This window comes from Podarcis liolepis, assembly GCF_965112155.1.
Source record: "Podarcis liolepis genome assembly, chromosome: 5".
Taxonomy (NCBI): domain Eukaryota; kingdom Metazoa; phylum Chordata; class Lepidosauria; order Squamata; family Lacertidae; genus Podarcis; species Podarcis liolepis.
The window spans coordinates 25,632,569-25,649,377 of record NC_139556.1 but is presented as its reverse complement, the minus strand read 5'-3'; the positions used below and the strand labels follow the sequence as shown (position 1 = coordinate 25,649,377).

At 41.8% G+C, this 16,809-nt stretch overlaps 1 long non-coding RNA gene across 1 annotated transcript; it reads left to right on the top strand.

Moving 5' to 3' along the window:
• Nucleotides 1–3,600: 3,600 nt before the first annotated feature.
• On the top strand, nt 3,601–10,209 carry LOC310706662. Its single transcript, XR_014526025.1, has 3 exons — nt 3,601–4,000; nt 6,377–6,509; nt 8,103–10,209. It is a non-coding gene; the product is annotated as an uncharacterized lncRNA (long non-coding RNA).
• The last annotated feature ends 6,600 nt before the right edge of the window (nt 10,210–16,809 follow it).

The following is a 16,809-nucleotide window of genomic DNA, read 5'->3' as shown; positions in this document are numbered from 1 at the left end:
GGCCATCTTAACTCAGTCATAAATAAAATACTGTTATACAGTTATATCTTCTTTGATTTAAAATAAATATTAGCTAAAGAAAATACCAGGTTCTTACAGCAAAGCAAGTTTTGCCCTCTCTCAATCGTGTTCCCAGTTACCCCATTTTTATTTTGTCACATCAAACTCAATGGGGCTCATCAACACCTGACTGTACTCCATTGCTAACGCTTCAGTCAAAATACCACAAAAACCCAACTTTATCAGGGGTTAAAGTGGTTTGCAACCTGATATTTTTTTTAAAAAAAGTTCTCATCCAGAGCTGGAAAAAAAGTAATGAAGTGAAACTCCCTAGGGTGAACATTCCATAGCTGGGTTGCCCATAACATGACCTACTTCATTGTAGATGATGCTGATGATAGATAGATAGATAGATAGATAGATAGATAGATAGATAGATAGATAACAACAACAATTGTACCCTGCCCATCTGGCTGGGTCGTCCCAGCTACACTATGTGGCTTCCAGCATATTAAAAACTTCCCCGAACAGGGCTGCCTTCAGATGTCTTCTAAAGGTTGTATAGTTACCATACTTATCTCCTTGACACCTGATGGGAGGGCCTTCCATAGGGTGGGTGCCACTACCAAGAAGTTCCTCTGCCCGGTTCCCTGTAGCTTCACTTCTTGCAGTGAGGGAACCACCAGAAGACCCTTGGAGGTGGACCTCAGTGTCTGGGCTGAGCGATGTGCGTAGAGACACTCCTTCAGGTATACAGAGCCGAGGCCGTTTAGGTCTTTAAAGATCAGCACCAACACTCTAAATTGATGGTAGAGGCAGCTAGTTGATTACCAATGACTATTAAGGCAGCAGTGAAATTGGTCCTCTACCTGTGAATTTAATGGTGAGTCTAGTGTCTGGACTGAGAAGCTGATCCCCTCATCCTTTTAACTTTGCTCAAGCTTTCAACCTATTCTTCCATAGAACTCAACAGGATTTATTGAGAGCTGAATCAGCCTCCACTGCCATAACTCTGACACAGTTTCTATCAGGATTGATTGAACGTGATGGACACAGGGAATATGGGGCGAAATGTTGGGAAGTGGCATTTATAGAGGGAGAGAAAGAGAAGGCACAGGAATTTTGAGAAAGGGAGTCTCTCAAATACGAGAGCCACCTTTAAATATCTTAACTGCTGTCCAATGGACGAGGGAACATACTTGTTTTCTCCTGCTCTGGAGGGTAGGACTCAAGGCAATGACTTCAAGTTACAAGAAAGGAGATTCTAGCTAAATATATTTTTTTTGGGGGGGACCTTTCTTTTTGTATAATTTTTATTAAGTTTTTCTATTTTACATTTTAAAATATTCATTTGAACAACCTTAAAAAATTGGACTGGATGATCCTTGGTCCCTTCCAACTCTAACATTCTATTATTCTATGTTATGATAGCTAACAGCACCATCACTCCTGCTGTTCCCATTTACCTGGTGACTGTTTGACTCTTCCCTGACCCCCTTATTGGCACCTACAATCAGTGTTTTTTTTCTGGGCGTACACATACCCCTAAACATTTTGTGAATTTTTGTACTTTTGTCTTGATATCTATGAGCTGTGGAGCTTGTTATTTCCAAGAGTCTATGATATCTTTAACCAAAAGAACAGAGGCACCTTTTGAGAGTTTTAAATCCAAACTATTGTATATTTCTGAACAAAGTAGAACTTTGAACAGCGTATAATTGAGGCGTGGGTGGTCGTGAGACCTTGGAAGTGATTCTTGGTATAAAAGAGAGTTGTTACCAATATGTTCCATGAAACAGAAGTGGGTATGTCATTCAGCCCGACGTTACAAAACGAAGCACCTTTTTTTCACCCCTCTCTGAGCTTGAAAACATATTACAACATGTTACATTTTCTTTCCTGTTGTTCTGCTTTATTTAAGGCACAAAGAGAAAGCAAAATCTCACCGAGTCGCCAACAAACGTTCAAACTCACAAAGGTTCAAAAGACAAGGTTTGTCACTTTCTGGTCTCCCTTTATAGTCCTTCACTGATGTATGACAAGAACCCTGAAAACAGTCCGATGCCTGCGTTATTCAGCAAATATAGACTTTCTCTTCCTTGCTCTTCAGGAAGTGATGATATTGCTGAGTCATTTTGGCTGGATCCCGGACAGGGAAGCAAAAGAGAGAAGGTGGGGGGAAAGGGGGGGATCATGTAACAAGAGAGATAGTTGAATTGAAGAAAGAAGTGTAAACACATGCTGTAATCATCAAGGAGTCTTGACATTTGCCAATATTTCAAAACCCAAACATGGGAGATTTCATTATTTATATAGATTTTTTAAAAATCCTTTCCTGTTTCAAAGGCTCAGGGCAGCTGGCATAAAAAATGAAGTGCTGTACATACAAATAAATAATACAAAGATTTTTCTTCTTCTTCTTCTTTGGCAATCACTCATAGCTGAGTAAGATTGTCTTCCATAAACACGGTTTTAACAGTGGGTCCGTAAGTGACTATGGAGGCCAATTCTGGATCCACATGTCCTTCCACAGTGGGGACATAAGTTTCCGGGCAGGCGTTGATCATGGTGAGGGTTTGCCAAGCATGCCTTCCTCTTAGCACTGTTCTCCCTTTTGTCCTGACTTCGAGTGTCTTCAAAGTCCATGACGCCTTTGGTAAAGGCTGTTCTCCAATTGGAGCACTTGGAGGCCAATGTTTCCCAGTTGACGGTATTTATACTACATTTTTAAAGATTTGCCTTGAGACAGTCTTTAAACCTCTTTTGTTGACCACCGGCATTACGCTTTCCATTTTTAAGTTCAGAATAGAGTAGTTGCTTTGGAAGACGATAATCAGGCATCCACACAGCATGACCAGTCCAATGAAGTTGATGTTGAAAAATCATCGCTTCGACACTGGTGATCTTTGCTTCTTTCAGTACACTGGCAAAAACAACCACAACCACAAATTGTTACAGAACAAGAACCAAGGGATGTTAAACCCCCTTCCATTCTCCACCCCCTCAAAGAAATGAAAACCATCAAAACCCATACAGGTCCCATTGACATACTCTTCTAACTCTTTTATTGGCAATACACCTCCCTCCTTAAACATCCACCCTCCATATTTGGACTCCCTAAATTCATTTAAGGGCAAGAAGTAATCACCCACCCTTCCTGTCCAGTAAGTAAATTCTCATATCTCCTCCCAACATGGATTCTTTCCATGCCAAGGTATTCTTTAGATATACCTGGAGGCCACTCTTTCATGAGTAGATGATGCAAGGCTGGGGTGTGAGTCTGAATTGCTCTACTCCAAGAGTGGGGATACCTGCATGGCTCTTTCTTGCAGAAGTGGTGTTCCCCATGCCCTCCTGTCAGGATGCCAGTTCAGTGGAAGAGACCCTTAAGATGAATCTCATTCACACTGTTCAGAAGTAGCCACCAGCCACGCAAGTTCTGAAAACTGGTTTGCATGCAGCTGCAAGAGGGCTAAAGTGGTACTTTCTTAGTGAGTAAAAAGGTTAAGGACCCCTGGATGGTTAAGTCCAGTCAAAGGTGACTATGGGGTTACGGTGTCCATCTCAACACGGGTGGCGCTGTGGTCCAAACCACTGAGCCGCTTGGGCTTGTCGATCAGAAGGTCGGCAGTTTGAATCTGCTCTGGCTTCCGTCATGGTGTTCCATTGCGCCAGAAGCAGTTAAGTCATACTGGCCACATGACCCGGAAAGCTGTCTGTGAACAAATGCTGGCTCCCTCAGCAAGATGAGCGCCATACCCCATAGTCACCTTTGACTGGACTTAACCATCCAGGGGTCCTTTATCTTTACCTTTTCTTAGTGAGTGTTTGGAAAATATTTATATTCTCTCCTGGCTCACTAGTTTAGGGCATGCATATTGATGGTGTCATGTGCACATAGATTGTTGTATTGCCTCCTGGAAGTTGTAGTTTGGCTTGGTGGTTTATGATGGATTTGAAGAGGAATCTACAGAGCGGTCCATAGTCACAGACAAAGCAGGTGAATGTTTTGAATGAGGCGGCTGTTAACTTATAGTTGATCTCTCTCTCTCTCTCTCTCTCTCTCTCTCTCTCTCTCTCTCTCTCTCTCTCTTACTGAGTAGCTATTAAATAATCCTATTTCGTTCCATCATTAGGTGGGCTTGGTTTCTCACTGTAAGTACAATGGCTAAATACAATCCAAGTGATTTGACTTGCCATTGTGTTTGTCGTGATATGATGTTCTTTCTGAGAGACTATATGCAAGTCATCAAATGAGGGGGCATGGATATGGCAATTAGCCATCAGTTTGAATTTAACCTTCATCTTTAACAGGCCAAACACTTGACAAAAATGAATGTATATTGGACAAGAGTTAAACCAACATTTCTATACAGAACAGCATATGCCACATCTTCCCCCAGCTCACTGGACAGCCCAGATAATTTAGTAGGAGAAGAAATATGGATAAAACTTAACTGCAGTGCCAATAGCATCAGAGCTGATCTACATGCACGATGAAGAGTGTGCAACCTTTCCGAGCTATTATTATCTTTCAGAGAGAGCAATGCAATACCGCCAGTTTCTAAAGGCACTCACCATTGTAGCATGAGGCCACTGCATTGTGAATACTTAAAATGCCCGTAGGGTCCAAGGAACCTAAATGAGATTCTAATGTTAATAAGTGCTGAGTGACCTTTACTGTTAACTATCTAATACATCTCGGGCAGACAACATGGAACCTCTGCTATGGGAGGGTCACATGGACAAGCTGCTAGCCCTTTCGGTGTAATGAAAAGTCTCCCCTAAAATACAAAATGAAATGGGTTTTTAAAGTGACAGTTGCTGTGTCTTCGTGGTCACCTTTAAATCCTCGTGAGCTATGTGCCACCTCAAATTAAAAGCTAGAGGTGGAGTCAAAACTTCAAGGTGCTGCAATGTAATTAAGCTGCATGAAATATGCAAAAGGCCCTATTTATAGATTGTAATAAATGGCCTGATCCAAAGCTGTTAAGTTCTATGGCTGAGATGAAAATCCAAAATATGGGATTCATGATCAAATTCAAACGTTCACCAGATATTCTCTGCATATTCACAGAATATTCATTCAATACTGGATACTGGCATTTGACACCCAACTGATTTCAATATTTGATGATTGATTGCATGCAATGGTATAAAGTCCTTTGCCACAATTGACAGTATATGGCAATGGGTGTGCAAACTGGTTTTTATTTATATAAAGATGTATGTCACACACTTCTAGAGCTTACACACCATTAAAAATAATTTAAACAAAATATTCCACAAATAATATAATAATAATATAACAAAAGCAAAATAATCTTTGTTTTAATTATTATTTATTGCATTTCACTCACACATTTTTCTCCAAGGAGCTGAAGGGGACACACACCCTTCTTTGTCTCCTCATTTAATTCCCAACAACAACACTGTTGAGTAGGTTAGGCTGAGAGGCAGTGAGCATCACAGCCGAGTGGGAATTTGAACCCTGGTCTCCCAGGGTCTAGTCTGGCACGCTAACCACTGAACAACACTGTCTCTAATAAAAACAGTCATAGGTGCAGTAGATAAAGCAAAGGCATTGGACAAAACATTGGCACTGGTAAAGCCTCCCTAAGCAGAAACATCTGCTGTGATGGGATAAAGAGTGCCACTATTTAGATGGGATCACAGAGAAGACCCTTACCTTTGTCCCATCCACCAAACCTCCAGCATTGTCAGGGCATAGACGATAGTCTGATAAGGGAGAAGAGATTGTTTTGATCAAAGGTGATAGAAGCTCTCTCTCTCTCTGATCTAAGTGGTCCATCATTTAAGAGGTTGCCTATTCTTCCTTAATGATACTGATCTTTTGATATAAAGGAGATACCCAGTTCACACAGATAGCCTCTTATTTAAAAAAAGGGATTATTGCACTGGGAAGGTGGTTTTGGAAGCAATGGTAAGGGTATTTATCTATTTGACGGATCACCACAACATGCAAATGGCAGGTGATCTAAGGGACATTTGGTCCACCTCAGAATACGGGATCTATTTGCAGCATGCAATCGTGTTAAACGTTTCATTGGAGCGGCTAGGTGGTGAACATTGTTAGATTTGAGAGCTGACAGCCTGCAAGTTAATATTTAATAGTTAACATTTGTCAGCTGAGAGCTTTTGAGTTTTCGTTTTTGGACTCTCCCCAAATCAAAATATTCAAGAGGTGCCCATGTGCCCCGAATACTAAATCTTAAAAGAAAAAATTACCTTTCAAAATTCAACTCTGAATTTTATGTGGAAAATTTCAATGGGGAAATATTAATATTGTTAATATATGTTAATATTTGCTTCTTCCATTCCCCCCTCCCACTGCTGCGTAATCCAATGTGTGCAGAAATACAAATGTGCTCAAGATTCAGAAAAAGAAAGGCAAACGAAGTAAGCTGAAGCTGCAGAAATCAGAAAGGGGAATCGTGTGGGATCCTAATGTTCTTTGCTAACAGGATTCAAGGATTCAAGCCACGCAGGTAGAACTTCCTAGGAGGATTCAGTTTTCCAAATATTTTGGGGGTTGTTGGTTTTTTCCCCCATACTGCAATCCTAGACATGTCCATTTAGAATTAAGCCCCACTGAGTTCAATTGGATTTCTTCCCAGGTAAGTGAATACAGGCTTGTCGCCTGGATCAATTAAGATGTGTAATCAGTTTGTTGGCGCTTTGTGGTGGAACTTTAGGTCAAACATACAGAGGGATTCTCCAAGAGTATCAAGGATCCAAGCTTTCTCAAAAACTAATGATCGAAAGTGACAGGAGACAAAACAGTCGGGATCCCCTGCATGGAGCCTGTGATGTGGGAAGGTTATTTGGAAACCGGTAAGACGATATCAAGAACAAGGACATGAAAAGAATAAGAGAGGTGTCCATGCTGATTAGGAGAGATGCTTTCATCTGAAGCTGCCATACCTTGACTTCAAGCCGCACACTAAAATGCATTTGACTGAACAGAATCACTAATCAGCCAAAACATTTCCTTCACTTTTCTTGGGAAATGGAAAGAGCCTCAGACTGGCCTTTATTTATCTCTTTGAGTGGGGGCAGCAGGCAATGCTTTCTGTGGAGGCCAAATCTGCTGCCCTTGTGGATCCTGCCACCCAAGGCAGTCACTTCCCCTTGCCTCATGGGAGAGCCGGCCATGGCTCATGTTGAGGGCAGGTACTGTATGTGGTGGAGGGGAGGGACTCATATCACACCAAGACCACATTATAACCTTCTCTGAATGTTGTCAAACGCTTTCCATTTTCTAGATGGGAACACTGCTGCAGAAAGATAGTAACTCACCCAGGGTCACACATGGTGAATTTTATTAAACAAGAATTTAAGACTATCTTCAACATTTTTGCAGGGTGTGGATCACACACGCCATCAATGTATGACACCCCCCCTTTTGTGTTATACCCAGTGCATTTTTTCTTAAAAAAATGTTTAGGGGTACTCTCATTTTGACTCAAGAAAATCACCATTTTATGGTTCAAATCGGGGAAAAGAAATACAGTAAATGGACAAAAGTACAGAGATTCACAAAATGTTTAGGGGTATGCGTACCCCCAGAAAAAAAGCACTGGTTATACCTACATCCAATTCTCATATAGATTAGTGACAGGTCAATGAGATCCAGTCTCTGATCTTGTTCATTTTGGACCATGTCTCCATCACTTGCAAGCATGCATTTTGGATGAGGAACAGGACCGCAGGGAAGCCGTTCTTAGGCTTCAAAGGTAACATTTGAGTCAGCTAGGTGCCTTCAGGTGTTCTCAAAATGCTTAAGAAAAGCAACGGGAGCTCTGTTCCAAAACAGTTGTTACAATTAGGATGACTTCTCTGGAGCGGGGAGCGTTTCTGCAGTTGCCATTTTGGACCCTCCTCAGGATGCAGTGAGGAGAGAGGAAATCTTTAAGCAGATGCTAATTGCATTACACAAAATCCAAGCGCAATTACTTCAGCATAATCAGTTCAGTTCAAACTGTGTCAGGGCCACCTGCCTTGGTTCCTTAAGGAACTAATGATAGGGGGCATCAAAGACAGGAGATGGGAGAAATAAAGTCTCTCTCTTTTTCCTACAGATTCATGTATTTGCCAAGGCTTTCATCCAAAATACCCGCAGCAAAAATATCCAGCTCAGGCTCCATATTTCTGTTCACTTGCTATCCCATGCTTGCCCTCCTATAGTGCATTTATTTCAGAGTCACTGCCTGTTTTGCTTTTAACCCTCTGATAATCTGTTTATCACCAGAGAGGAAGAGAATGTATTCTTAAAAGAAGCACTAAAAGGTCACAAGGCCAATTATAACGCTGGAAGGTATTTTGATTGAACAATAAATAAAGGATTGGTACTTAGCAGAGATGAAAGAGACAATTTGCTTCTAAAATTCTTCTCCTTTGCAGATGTTCAGGTCAAATATTCTCCAGTGATACCCTTCAGGTTGCAAAGGGAAAGGTTTAAAAACCACCGGTACCTCGTATTTGACAGCATTTGAGAGTTGGCATTCAATAGGCAGTTTACAGGACTAGTTATCCAGGTTTACTACGTACAATGAATGCAACAAAGATTGGGACGCAAGCAGACTCCACACCCTAATTTGAGAAATAAAGAAGGGATGCCTAGGGTATCACTTAAGAGTATCGATAGTCTAGGCCTAAATTTCTAGCCTGTAACTGAGGTTGCAAAGCTCCTACGGCTAAGCAATTGCTCTTCAAGGTGACCTGTAATTTACAAACAGCAAACACACTATTCACAAAACTGCACAACTCAGACACATTCAAAAACAATTACTCTACAACCTCAAGCAGATGGTATCATGAGGGTGCTTCATTCTATATGATAAATCAGTTGCTTTCTGCAGTGGGAAATATATTGAGCGTAAACTTACCCTTTCTATAAAACCATAATGGATTTTGTAAAATAATAATAATAATAAAGACAAATCAGGATGTAAGTAACTGAGGAATTCTAGGAACAAACATACACCTGCTTTCACTTCAGAATGTTGCTATCTTGATGGGTGTGTATGTACATTTATGATAATGATGGTTAATTAAAGGCCCATCGTGCTGGAAAAGCAGGAGTGGAGAGCTGGCAGAAGACATGTAGGTGTCTGAAGAAGAAAATCCAAGAAGTGCCCCAATGAAAAAATGTAACGATAAACCAAATGATTGACCATTACAGTAGTTGCCTTTAATGGTACCCCAAACTGCAACCCACCCATGGCCAACCCAGGGACTGTTGACCGTGCCCTGAATCAATTCCTGAATTAGTGGACAAAAGATGGGGAACAGGAAGGATGGATAATCTGAGACTGTCCCTGAACTCCACCCCTCTGCTTTCCCCTCACTCCCCATCATCACAGAGGCCATTTTGTCAGGCAAAGGGGGTGGGGTAGGGTAGGGTAGGGGGGAGATTCATGTTGTTGCTTCTGGTTTCTAATTCCTTCCCTTTCTCCTGTTCTCCTGAGCAACCACCACACTCTGCAGAGGAGGAAATAAAGGGCTTTCTGTGGCCAACTCAAAAGCTGCCTTTAGGGTGTAGAGGAAACGAGGCAATTCTCCGCCTTTCTGCTTCTTCTAAACCAGAAATGTGGAACCTGAAGCCCTCCAGATACTGTTGAACTTTGTTTCCCATCAGCCCCGGCAAGTACAGCCAATGGACAGGGATCATGGGAGTTGGAGTTCAGCAACCTCTGGGGGCAGAAACGCCAACTTGCGCAGAAGAGTGGGATGCTAATGACATCTGCATGGTGCCAGGATACCGGGAGGAGCCAAATGCGACGGTAGCATGACTTCAATGGCTGGCAGCTCCTCTCTGGGGCTTGGCCTCATCCCACTTGATAAATACATCTGGAGATGTCAGTTAAAGTAATTTTGACATTATCGCCCTATACAGACAAATGGGCCCTACAAAAATATGTTTCAGAGGGGGTTTCAGGGGGAGACTTAAAATTTACAGCATGCTGCATGCTGAAGGAAAATTATATGAAAATGGTGTATCATTGAGATTTAACACCTACATAATTAGCCAAAATGTATAGAACTGCTTCAAATGTATGTTGGAAGTGTAAGGAGAAGGAAGGCACTTTCTACCATATGTGGTGGATGTGCAAAATAAAAAAGCATTCTGGGAAATGATATATAATGAGTTAAAAAAATGTTTAAAATAACATTTGTGGGGGACGGGGGGACGGAAGGTTTTCTACTAGGAATTCTGGATGCAGAAAAACCAAAGGAGCAGAAAAGATAATTCATGTATGCGATGACAGCAGCGTGGATACTAGTGGCCCAGAGATGGAAATAAGATAAACTCCCAACCAGAGACAAATTCCTGCCTCATTACATATGCTAATCATCTGGATACTAATTTTTGCTTTTTCCTGTAGGACTAATTGCAGTCGTTAACAGTCGTCAACAGGTTTACCATACCCATTGAGTCAACCACCCATCTCCTACTACCCTCCTGAGAAAAAACCCCACCCTCCCACTATATATAAGGGTCTGGTGACTTCTGTTTCAGTGTATCTGAAGAAGTGTGCATGCACACAAAAGCTTATACCCAGAACAAACTTAGTTGGTCCCTAAGGTGTTACTGGACAATTTTTAAAATATATTTTGGTTGATAAAGATGATGGACAATGCTGAAATGGCGAAAATGACCGGAAAAATCTGAAACCAAGAAGGTAGAAACTTTCACAAGGAATTGGGGGGGGGATTATAAGTTATTTAAGAGAAGACTGTAAACAACTAAAAACTTTGGCAGAATTATAGTAACACTTGTATTAAAAACTAATGTAAATATGGATATTTTTTTAGAAAAATAGATAAATTATATGATGCAGTATAAAAAGATTGACAGTGGAACCCATGGAGGAGTGGAGGGAAGTCTAAGGATTCGGGGATCCTATATGTTTATGTTTATGATTGTTGTTTGAATTCAAATGTATATTGTAAAACTGAATAAAAATATATATAATAAAAAAAGTTTTGGAGGGAGGAGTAGACAGGTGTGTACTGGGGAAAGTTGATTCATAACATTGGGATAAACATGGAGAAAACCCTACTCTTTGCTGCAGATGTTCTAAGGTACTGAACACTGGGGTGGGTTCAGATGAGGAGAGACACTTTCTGAAGATGAAAGAATACTGGATTCAGTCTGATCCAGGGGGGTTTCTGATATTGATAGGCTGCTTCCTCAAATTGCAACATCATGCAAACCTCACCACGGTAAACAGTTAATTTTTGTTCGTTGTCTTCTCACTCCCTCTTCTCCTTTTCACACTCACACACACTTTTTGTGTGTACCTACCTAACGGTATCTTTAACACCAGACTCGTCAGAAAAGCCGATTAGGATAAGGGATCGTAAATCATGAACAACCTGGCTGAATTAGCTCTTCCCAGAAGGCTTGTAAAAGATAGGATTTTTATCCACTCCTCATTGAAGCAACCTTAGCAAGCACTGTGTGCATTATAAATCAGCTCTCAAGCATGCATAATAACAGAATAGCAATTATCACTTGGAAAACAGGAAATGCAGCTCTTCGTTCCCTGCCAGCTCCCTATGAGAACAGTGACACCAATCAATAATTGAATGTGCCTGCCTATCTGTGGCAAACGTAATCTTGGCAGGAGCCCAAGGTCATGCTGGGTCAAGATTGTGAGATTTATCTACATATCTATCTATCTATCTATCTATCTATCTATCTATCTATCTATCTATCAGCAGTGCTGACTTGAGCCCCAGATTGAAGAGGGTAAAAGGAATTCATAGATGGAGAACGCAAGAATAGACCTCACTCCTGATTCACTAATCTGTTTGCCGCAGGCCAAATTTAGGACTTACCTAAATGATGGGGAGCCTTGCTCCCGACCCTCCGTATTTGTGTCTTCTTTATTTGACCATAGGGTACCCTATGGGTCTTCACCTCTGCTCCGTCGATCACATTCGTTCTCTCCACTTGAAAAGTTTAAAGAGTGTTACTTTAATGGTTTGGACTTGACATGTGACCCACCTGTCAAAAATATTGCTCAAATGCACCTTCCAGGCATTTTGGAAGAGACTGATTTATGCCTAAACCCTCGATCATGTTACGTTTTTATTCTACACTAGGAGGAACATAGGAAGTGACCTTAAAGCAAGGCAGATCATTTCTCCATCTAGTTCAATTCTGGTTGTTGTTTTTTTCTGACTGGCAACAGCTCTTCAGGGTTCAGGTAGGGGTTTCCCTAGCCTTAACATGAAAAGCATGCCCACAAGGGAACAGAGTGAATATTTAATTCTGATTTTAATGCAGACCTATCTGATTGTTAATTCCTGAAAGAACGTGCAAACTAAAATGCAGGCATCTTTTGGAATTTGCACTCCTCTGAATTTTGTGGTGCATTTTCCCAGCCAAAACAATGCGTACCTCATGTGTATACATGAGGAAAGTGTACAGCAAGTGTCTTACATACATGAAAATAACAGAAATCATGCTGTAAGCTGCTTTGGGACAGATTTCTCCATGTGAAAAGTGGAAGGAAGGAAGGAAGGAAGGAAGGAAGGAAGGAAGGAAGGAAGGAAGGAAGGAAGGAAGGAAGGAAGGAAATTGGAAAAGAAGCAAGCAAAAATTGTATACTGGACAAGACAGCATACAAAAATACGTATATGGGGATAAATACACACTACAATACTGATTAATTTTCATGTAGACTGACATTTTCACCAGACAGATAAGAAGTAAAACAAAAAAGAGCAACAAAATAAGAAATATAAAACTGCGCTAGAACAGCTTATTAATTAAGTCTACAGCCTTGGGTAGGATTGATTCAGAAATATTCAATTCAATATAGATCACAGAAGGTGAAGCTTTGAGAGAAGCACAAAGAAGAAAGACAGGGGAATATTACATATTTTCTCAGTCCAATGATCTTAGGACCCCTTCAGCTCCCCCACCTTAAGAAGAAGGAAATTCACTTATAGTGGTGTGTGACCTCTGCTTGCTGAGATGCGGAACTGATGCAAGCAAAGAATAAGAACCAAGGTCAATACTGGACTATGACTATTTTCAGGTGGGATTCAATCATACTGGCAAATTCAGGTTAAATTTGATTTTGCCTTCCACCTGCGCTGCATCAGGATGAATTTTGGCATCACATGGCAGGACAGAATCTCCAAGAAAGAGGTGCTCTCCCAACCCCACATTCCCAGCATGTTTGCAGTCCTGTCTCAGCGACATCTACACTGGCTTGGTCATGTCCACAGAATGGAAGGATCCCCAAGGACGTGCTCAGCAGGTAGCTGGCTTCAGGCACCAGACCCCTTGACAGACCAGCTCAGTGCTACAAAGATGTCTGCAAACATGATGTGGAGCCTGGCGACATCAACCCTGCCCTTGCAGTACCCGAAGACAGACAGACAGACAGACCATGTATCCATAACGGTGACCAGAGGAGGAATAACTGCTGGGAAAAACTTTGAGAGAAGAAACACCATGGTGCATATGCAGCAGCAGAGTGGGATACCTTCATCTGCCCTAGCTGCTGTGGGATGTGATCCATGAGAGGCAGTCAAGTACAACATTCCTTGTAATGCTAGAGAAGACATGCGAGGGAATGTTTGGTCCAGCCAGTCAAAACTTCCTGTTCCTTCTTATTTCTGCTCAGTTGGTGCAAGATGGGAAATACCCCAGCTTTCAACGGTACAGTGGTACCTCGGGTTAAGTACTTAACTCGTTCCGGAGGTCTGTTCTTAACCTGAAACTGTTCTTAACCTAAAGCACCACTTTAGCTAATGGGGCCTCCTGCTGCCGCTGCGCCACCGGAGCCCAATTTCTGTTCTTATCCTGAAGCACTATTTCTGTGTTATCGGAGTCTGTACCTGAAGCGTATGTAACCTGAAGTGTATGTAGCCAGAGGTACCACTGTAATACGTATTGATATAACCCTGTCCCAAATGGTGCACTTAATCACTGCTACTTTAATAAAGTGTCCCTTTAATAAATAGCTTTGAAACCACCGAAACATGTTTAGGAGACACTTTGCAAACAGAGGCTCTCTGTTTGCAATCTCTCTTTGGGAGAGTAGTTTTGCCTCTCAGAGCCCTTCCCCCTTGTACAATGCCGACTGCATCAAATTTCAATTTCATCAATGATGGAAAGTGTACCTCTGAGACCAAAATCTGCTTAGGCCAGCAGAGCAAATTTATCATCAAAAGCATTTTTAGCACATGACGGCAGGCGAACACCGTGCTAACGAGAGGACCATTGAAATGGCGGGCTTTGCTTTGTTAATAGCAAGCTGCTCTGAAAGCAGCATGTCAGCATTCTGCTGGCTTTCCTTTGCAACCCAACCCTCCAGCTTTCCAGCATGGCCTTTTAGGGTAATCTAACAACAATTCGTGACCTCCCTGGTCTCCTGCGTGTGCAAATTTGATGAAACCGCAACAGGAGAAATAACTTTTTCTAAAAAAGGAAAATCTGGATGAATCCTATGGAAACATTGACAGAAATAACAGAGCCTGGTGGTTTTACTTTCTGGCTGAATGATTCTCACTCATCAAAGTCACATTATATATTTTAATGATAAATTGACATGTGCCATTAAAATAAGACGGGGAATATGCAGGAGAAATGATTTTGAGGAGATATGGTGGGTGTTCGTAGAATTTGTACTGTTAAAATGGAAAGGAGTCAAACCATCGCAAGAGGTGTTGAAATTTTGGGAGGTTGGATAGTTACAACGGAATGGTCTCGGTGGTGGGGTGGACATTTTTATTCTTATTTATGTATGATTGTTACTTTGTCAATAAAATAAAATAGCAAAAAGAGCCTAACCCACTTGGTAGCAGCTAGGACCAAAAGCTTTTCTACAAGATCTTTTGCCTTCCAAAACTGCCAAAGTTTCAGTAATTGGAAGAGTCAATGTGGTGCTGTTCAGATACTGTTGGACAACAACCCCCATCATCCCTCATACTAGCTGAGATGACCAATTGTAGTCATCTAGCTAAGAGTTGTAGTCCAAGAAAAAGGGCTCTCCATGGAGAGCATTATGTTTTGTTTTGAGCGGGGAGCAATTTGGAGCAGAACAAATGATACAGGAGGGTGTGTGGGCTGTAACCTTCTCCTCAGCTGCTGCTTTCTCCACAACATCTCTCCCCCACTTAGCTTCCCTGGACTTTGTCCCCTAACATGCTAGTTTTGTCTGTGCAAGGCTACATTTTCAACATTGGGGAGGATTCCAACATGCAGTCCCCACCTTCATCCTGAAATGGTATAGCCCAGCTCACAGGTGCGTCATCCGACATGCCCTTTGTGTTTCAGGTCTCGATCCCGATACATTTCTCTCCTAAGTGAGTGTGGCTCAGATTTCAGCCGAATACACATACGCTTTGAACTGAATCCACAGCTTCTTTTTAAAAAATGGAGTCTATATTCAGCCATTAAGTTTTGAAATGCCCTTAAATGATTGAGAGCACTTTGAGGTATCTGCGTGTAAAGAGGATGCAAAAGATGTGTGATGTTTGGCATAGCCGCAATGTTCTCGATTGTAGGTAGAATTTGCTAGATTGTGATGAGGTTTTATTTGTGTGTGTGTGTGTATAGAAAACATTTTAAGGCTGAAAACTGGGCCCGGGATTGCAGAGATGCACATCAACTAAATGAGTCCAATTTGCCATAGTTTCCAAGTACAGTAAATACGTCCAAGCCTAATGGGCTGGTAGACACTACAGTTGATGGAACTCAGAAAAACAAGCTTGTTTGTGAACAACCATTTGAATGAAAAGCAGCTGCAGGTTTCAGCCAATGCACGACCGGCTTCCTCAGTTACTTCAGCAAACTGGGTCATCCTGGTGTTTCGGATGGTGGTGAAGAAAAGCTAAATACTCTCCTCTCAAATTACTTTCTCTCTCTCATTAAATACATAAATGTCCCCTTCTACTTGCAAACATTTCCATTTACCCCCCCACCCTCACAGACAAGCCACAAAAAATTTGAAAGGGCCAAATGTCTGGTTCATAATTAACTTCAGCCATATTTGCTTGCCACCAGGAGGGACAGCCTGGATGGCTCACTTGGTTAGGGCATGGTGCTGATCATGCCAAGGTTGAAGGTTCAATCCCCATCTGAATATTCTTGTGTTGCAGAGGATCAGACTAGATGATCCGCAGGGTCCCTTCCAGGTCTGTGTTTCTATATTCCTCCCTCAACCACTGGAAAACTGACAGCAGAAATGGCAAAGATAACAGCATCAATTAGAGGTTGTCCTAATCAAAAAATTTATGAAGAATGGGAATGCGTAAAGGTCCACATGAAAAGAGTTGGTTTTGGAGCTTAAAAATTCATATGCAATAGCTTAAAGGGCACAAGGAGATAGGCTAATTTCATAACAAAGATGGAACAACATATATAAACAGCGGGTAATGCAACAAAATAATAATAATAGTTGTTGTTGTTGTTTAGTCGTTTAGTCGTGTCCGACTCTTCATGACCCCATGGACCAGAGCATGCCAGGCACTCCTGTCTTCCACTGCATCCCGCAGTTTGGTCAGACTCATGCTGGTAGCTTCGAGAACACTGTCCAACCATCTCGTCCTCTGTCGTCCCCTTCTCCTTGTGCCCTCCATCTTTCCCAACATCAGGGTCTTTTCCAGGGAGTCTTCTCTTCTCTTGAGGTGGCCAAAGTATTGGAGCCTCAGCTTCAGGATCTGTCCTTCCAGTGAGCACTCAGGGCTAATTTCCTTAAGAATGGATGTGTTTGATCTTCTTGCAGTCCATGGGACCCTCAAGAGTCTCCTCCAGCATCA